We start from the raw sequence: 7277 nt of genomic DNA, 5'->3' as shown, positions 1-7277 counted from the left end.
TAGCCTTAACCAACATAGACCATGTGAGCTACATGGAATCCGGTGTCATGACCCCACAACAAAAAGAGGTGTCCTACTTGCCTAAGGTAGAACTACCATGTATAGCATTTAAGTGGATCCACTAGCTAAAGACCTATGTGGGCACATAGTTATGGGATAAGGAGATTGCTACTAGAAACCCAGAGTTTCTAACGTAAAAGGTTTCCATCTCATGAGATAACTTACATTGGGAAGTTGGACTTTCTAACATAAAAGCTTCCATCTCATTTTCATATCCACTTGGTGCTAAGCATAGTTCCGTTTAAAGTCATATTAAGTCTTTACTTGAATTCATGTTCATGAAAGAATGAACTAGGCACTCAAGTCAACATGGTATCATAATAGCTCATAGATTCATAAGGTGAGAATGTCCTTTCAACCTTAGAATCATCAATTCATGAGTAAACCTTTTACATCATAGCCATAGTGTGTTCATAGCCTTTCATTCAACACAACAATACTAATATAGTCATAAACATATCATACATAGTTATGTGTAAGAGTATGTGAGAACAATCTTCCAAACATACCACAATTACCCAATAATCATAGGGCCTTCACTTCTAAGTGAATCATAATCTTATACACAAATTCTAATAAAGATGTACAAACCCTCACACATTACCCTTTAAGGGTCATGAATAACAATCAACCCAACCATTTACAATTACTACATAATATAGGAGGAATCTCATGATTCAATAGCTCAATTAACATAAACATATTCAACTGACATACTTATAATATCAACCAACCCACATCATCAATTCATGATTTATCAATATGGGGAAACATGGGTCTATGGGGAATTTTCATTATGAAATAACAATTCTCCATTAATCCAATCATAATTCATCATAACCAACTATAATTACCATAAATAGACAATTGAAAACGTTGTGTAAGGAGACCCATGTAATAGATTGAAAACCCTAGATTTAGGGAAATCAAAATCTTGAAAGACCAACTTTTGAGGGGACTTTATCGGTGGAGACTACCCATAGATGAAAAGTATCCATACCTTGATTAGAAATCCCTACAAAATTTTACGAAGAACCTTTGAAATCGACAAACCCTAGCTGCAATGGCTCATTTCTTCTTCCTTGAGTTTAGAGAGAGAAATATTGAGAGAAGAGGAAGTTCTTGATTTGATTTGGGTGTTTGTGAATAATGACTTAGAATAATGGGTTTTGACTCAAAAACATCTTATATACTTTCCCTAAAAATAACCAAAACAACTCCACTTTAATTGGACTAAAAAGGAAATGACCCAACTAACCTTCATTTAAGTCACCTCGTCAGGGACCACGAGCCACCTTCACGAGCCGTGGTGTTGACCATGATCCACGGTCCTGCCCGTGAAGGTGAGGCAGTGTCCTTGATTTTGGAGCATAAGGCTCCTTTGCCTATGGCATCTTCATGAGCCCCTTCACGAATTGTGGTATGGACCACGACCCGTGGTCCTGCTCATGAAGGTGAGGCACTAGCTAGGCTAATTCATGCTGTCAAGCCACCATGCCTAAGTCTCCTTCACGAAGGGCTCCACGAGTCGTGGTCCCTTCCGTGAAGTTGAGGTAGTGGCTATGCCAAAGGGTGGCCATTTTTCCATGGCAAAGTAAGCTTCATGAGCCCTCTTTACGAGCCGTGGTGAGGACCACGGTTCATCATCCCCCTCGTGAAGGGAGAGGTAGTGTGCCTAGGCTAGGGGAAGACCTGGCCTTTAGCTTTGGCTTTGCCCCTTTGCCTTGGCACTTGCCTCTTGGCTTTGACCCTTGTAAACCTCATTTCCACCCTAAATAACTTTTTAACATTCGGGGAGTCATTTTATGATCTTCACCCTTACGTTTAGGCTCTAGTTTAACCTACCATTTTCCGGAGTATTACATTATCTCTCCCTTGGGAACATTCATCCTCGAATGACGATTTAGAAACCTTACAAAATTAAAGGCTCAAGACTAGCAACCCATCAAGCATGCAACATATAACAATGCTCAATTCAAAGGAGGAAACATCAACTCCATTGCAAGACGTAATCAATGCAATCACAAGGAAGTAGGAACTACCTCTACAACCCATTTTGTACAACATTCGTCATTTCGCATAAAAATGGGAGGAACTACCTTCTCCAACTCAAAGCAAGATCAACACAACACTAGGGAGCCCATATGCAATTTCGTCACAAGCATGACTTAGCATGTACATCAAATGATCTCATGAGGTCACATATACCATCATCATAACAAAATGCAAATCATCATAAGAAACATATAATTCACGAAAGCTCAATTTACACTAAACATGAATTTCATCAAGAACATCCATAAGATAAGGAAATCATAAGAAACACTTATAGAATATATGACTTCTAAAACACAAAACTCAAGAAAACTACTTACCTCAACTTTGAATAGGACTAGAAGGAAAAAGATGAGGATAACGGGACTTCATATCGGCCTCGGCGTCCCATGCAGCACCCTCAACTAAGTGATTCCTCCATAAAACCTTAACGGAAGCTACTTCTTTGTTTCTCAACCTCTTAACTTGCCGGTCTAGAATCTCTACCAAAATCTCTTTATAGGAAAGGTTCTCATCAACTCCCAAACCCTTAAAGGAATGATGGTCACCGGATCACCAATACAATTTTTAAGCATGGAAACATGAAATACCGGGTGAACCGGGGCCAATTCATTTGGCAAGTCTAATTCATAGGCAACTTTCCCAAAACGCTTCAAGATTTGATATGGGCCCACATACCAGGGACTAGGTTTTCCCTTTTTACCAAACCTCATCACACCTTTCATAGGTGAGATTTTCAAGTAGAACCAATCACTAATTTTGAATTCTAGATCCCTCCTTCTATTATCAGCATAAGACTTTTGCCGACTTTGGGCCGTCTTCAACCTCTCTCTAATGGTTTGGAATTTCTCAATGTCCTCATAAACTAGTTCAGGACCGTTTAGAGCAATTTCACCCACTTCAAACCACCCAACCAGAGATCTACACCTCCTACCATACGACGCTTCAAAGGGAGACATGGCAATACTTGAGTGGTAACTATTGTTGTAGGCAAACTCAATAAAAGGTAGATAGTCGTCCCAATGACGCTTGACATCTATAATGCATGCCCTCAACATATACTATAAGGTTTGAATAGTGCATTCCGCTTGACCATCCATTTGAGAGTGAAAGGTCATGCTAAGCTTAACCTTAGCACCAAGCCCTTTTTGAAAAGCCTTCCAAAAGTGTGAAGTAAATTGGGTACCCCGATCCGAAATAATAGATAAGGGAACCCCATGCAACTTCACTATCTCCTTGATGTACAAATTGGCATAGTTTTCTACCAAAAATAAAACCTTGATGGGAATAAAGTGGGCAAATTTCGTCATTCTATCAATGATGACCCAATAGAATCATGTTTCCTTCTAGTGCGAGGCAAACCCACAATAAAATCCATATTCACATCCTCCCACTTCAAAGTGGGGTTATCTATATTTTGGGACAACCCTCCGGGCCTTTGATGCTCGGCCTTATCTTCTTGGCAATTCGGACACTTAGCTATAAAACCCGCTATATCCTTCTTCATACCATTCCACTAATAGACTTCCCATAGGTCACGGTACATCTTGGTGGCTCCAGGATGAATAGAATACCGCGAACCATGAGCTTCATCTAAAATTTGCTCCCTCGAGCCATCAACATCCGGAACACATAATCTACCTTGGAACCTAAGCACCCGATCTCCCCCTTGGGAGAAAGCCTCAACAGACTTGTTGAGTACCGGTTATTTCAACTCCATCAATATGGGATCAAGGCCTTGTTTAGACTCACATCAACTACAAATGAGGATTCAGAACCATGACACCACCCTTGGTGGAATTCACTAGTTGGACACCTAACCGGGCCAACCTATGTACATCACGAACTAACTCCTTCTTCTCATCCTCTATATGAGCTATACTACCCATGGACAATCGACTTAGTGTATCCACAACTACATTAGCTTTGCCGGGGTGGTAAAGGACAGTTATGTCATAATCCTTTAAAAGTTCTAACCACCTTATTTGTTGGAGATTCAAGCCCTTTTGGGTAAACAATATTGAAGACTTTTGTGATCGATGAAAACATCTACATGGACCCCATATATGTAGTGCCTCCAAATTATCAAGGCAAACACCACCGCCGCTAATTCGAGATCATGAGTTGGATAATTCTTTTCATGGACCTTGAATTGCCTTGAAGCATAGGCAATCACTTTACCATGTTGCATAAGTCCACATCCCAAACCCACTCGAGAAGCGTCACAATATACCACAAACCCATTGGTACCCTCCAGTAAGGTCAACACCGAAGTGGAAGTAAGCTTATCTTTCAAATTTTGGAATCTTTTCTTACAAGTTTCCGACCACACAAAATTAGCTTTCTTTTGAGTCAAGGTCGTCAATGGAGAAGCAATGGAGGAAAAACCCTCAACAAACCTCCTATAATAACTGGCCAAACCCAAAATGATTCTAATATCAGTAGGAGTTAGAGGTCTAGGCAAACTCTTGAGCGGATCCTTCTTTTTAGGATCTACCTCAATACCCATGCTCGACACAATATGACCAAGGAAGGCAACTGACCTTAGCCTAAACCCACATTTACTAAACTTAGCATATAATTGGTGGTCTTTAAGGGCATGCAATAAAATCCTCAAATGTTTCATATGATCAACCTCACTCCTTGAATAGATCAAAATATCGTTAATAAAAGTGATCACAAACGAATCAAGATATTACCTAAATACCCTATTCATTATATCCATGAATGTCGTTGGGGCATTGGTTAAACCAAAAGACATAACCAGGAATTCATAGTGACCATATCTTGTTCAGAATGCCGTCTTGGGAATGTTAACCCTTCTCACCCTTATTTGGTGATAGCCCGAACGTTGGTCAATCTTTGAAAAGTAACTAGCTCCTTGGAGTTGGTCAAACAAATCGTCAATTCTAGGGAGAGGATACTTATTCTTTATAGTGACCTTGTTCAATTGGCGGTAGTCTATACATATTCTAAAGGACCCATCCTTCGTTTTTACGAACATTACCGGAGCACCCCATGGAGTGATGCTTGGTTGAATAAAGCCCTTGTCTCCTTGAGTTGTTCCTTCAATTCTTTCAATTGGGCTGGAGCCATTTGATATGGAGGAATGGATATGAGTTGTGTATCTGGCAAAATATCAATGCCATAGTCTATTTATTGTTCGGGAGGAATGCCAGGAAAGTCATCGGGAAAGACTTTCAGAAAGTCACTCACCACGGGGACCGACTCTAAAAAAGGAGTCTCAGACTCAACATCCATTACCCTTACAATATGGTAAATGCACCCCTTGGAGATCATTTTCCTTTCTTTTAGACATTAAACGAATGGACCTCTAGGGATGGAATTTCCCCCCTTCCACTCTAAAATGTACTCATTTGGAAATTGGAAATTGGAAATTTACTACCTGAGTTCTACAATCAATGGAGGCATAGCAAGCATGCAACCAATCCATACCCAAAATGACATCAAAGTCTAACATGTCTAATTCTATCAAATCAACCAAAGTGACCTTATGAGACAAAGAAATAGGACAACTCCTATAGACTTTTCTTGCCACAACCGAGTCACCAACCGGGCTAGAAACCAAAAAAGGTTCTTCTAATACATCGGGGAGTATTTCAAATTTCATAGCCACAAAAGGTGTAACAAAAGACAAAGTGGCACCGGGGTTTAATAATGCATAAATATCAATGGAAAAGACTTGTAACATACTGGTCACAACATCCGGGAAACCCTCTTGGTCACTTCGGGATTGGAGAGCATAGAAGCGGTTCTTCTTGGGAAAATCGGGATTTGAACCACTAGGAGGGACTTGCTTTCCCTCTCTTTCTTGAACCTTTAGCATGGGAAAATCTCTCACCATATGACCACTCTTCCCACAATGAAAGCAACCATATGTGCCAACAAGGCACTTCCCTTTATGTTTCTTGCCACACTTGGCACAAGTAGGCGTTGTCATAGAAGATCCACCACTATTACCTCCTTGAGGCTTAGGGTTAGACACCCTATCCTTCTTGACCCTTGGAGCACTAGAAGAGCCTTGGTTGGAGAACCTCTTCTTAAACCTTGGTCTACCATGCCTCTCAAATTTACCCTTGGAAGAATTCCCATCATCGGTCCTTGCCTTCTTCACTTCTCTATTCACTTGCTTGAGCTTTTGTTCCTCAATTTATTCGGCATGAACCATATGACGTGAAATATTCATACTTCGGATGAGCATTGCCGAACGACATTCATTGACTACCAAGTTGGACACCCCCATAACAAATTTGTTCATCTTGGCCCTAGAGTCCGATACTAAGGTTGGAGCATACTTAGACAATTGGGTGAATTTAAGGCCATACTCCTTCACACTCAAACCCCCTTGGCTAAGATTTATAAACTATTGCATCTTTTGTTCCCTCAACTCCAAGGGAAAGAACCTATCAAGGAAGACCGACTTGAAGAATTCACAATATACCAGACCCGCTCCTACGGGTCTCTTACCTTCCATTGCTCACACCATACTTGAGCCACATTCTTCAAGTGGTAGGCGGCTAGTTCTGCCATCTCTTGTGGAGACACTCCCATAGTATCAAGCACCTTAAACACTTCATTAATAAACCTTTGTGGGTCTTCCTCCACTTTGGAGCCATAGAACATAAGGGGCTTCATTCTTGTGAAATCCCTTATCCTTGAAGTGGTTGTACTTGCATTGGTATTCACATAAGTTCTAGAATCCCTATTGACTTGGGCCGTTACGGCTTAGGTCAATGCTAGAAAATCCGTCCTTATTTCCACATTTGTCATAGTCCCCACATCATTAGGACCTTGAGGACCTTAAGGCTCTTGAGGACCTTGGGGAGGAACTCCCTTATTCACGATCTCCTCTTCCATCCTTCTTGCATTCGCCCGTCTTGTATTCATATCCTAAATACAAAAGAGAAGGGTTAGGAAAAGGACTTCATAGAGTTAAAACTCTAAGGCTTGACTAAAAAGTAACGAAAGAAGTGAAAGTTCCTAAAAATCTTATAGCCTCTGATGCTTATCGTGACCAACGACACTATCCTATGATATGAGTGTCTATGATCGTCAATGATATAGTAACCCAACCGAGGGTTGGGGTCATGTCCCAAGGGAGCGGTTTTGAGATTTAATAACCAATTAGAATTTCATTCAAG

At 40.7% G+C, this 7277-nt stretch overlaps 1 pseudogene; it reads right to left on the bottom strand.

Annotated features, from left to right (window-relative positions):
• Positions 1-1703: 1703 nt before the first annotated feature.
• LOC125842779 (uncharacterized) lies at positions 1704-6771 on the bottom strand (annotated as a pseudogene).
• Between the last annotated feature and the right edge of the window lie 506 nt (positions 6772-7277).

The sequence above is a fragment of the Solanum stenotomum genome, chromosome 10 (genome assembly GCF_019186545.1).
Source record: "Solanum stenotomum isolate F172 chromosome 10, ASM1918654v1, whole genome shotgun sequence".
Taxonomy (NCBI): Eukaryota; Viridiplantae; Streptophyta; class Magnoliopsida; order Solanales; family Solanaceae; genus Solanum; species Solanum stenotomum.
The sequence above is the reverse complement of the archived record's forward strand: the minus strand, read 5'-3'. Positions and strand labels throughout refer to the sequence as shown.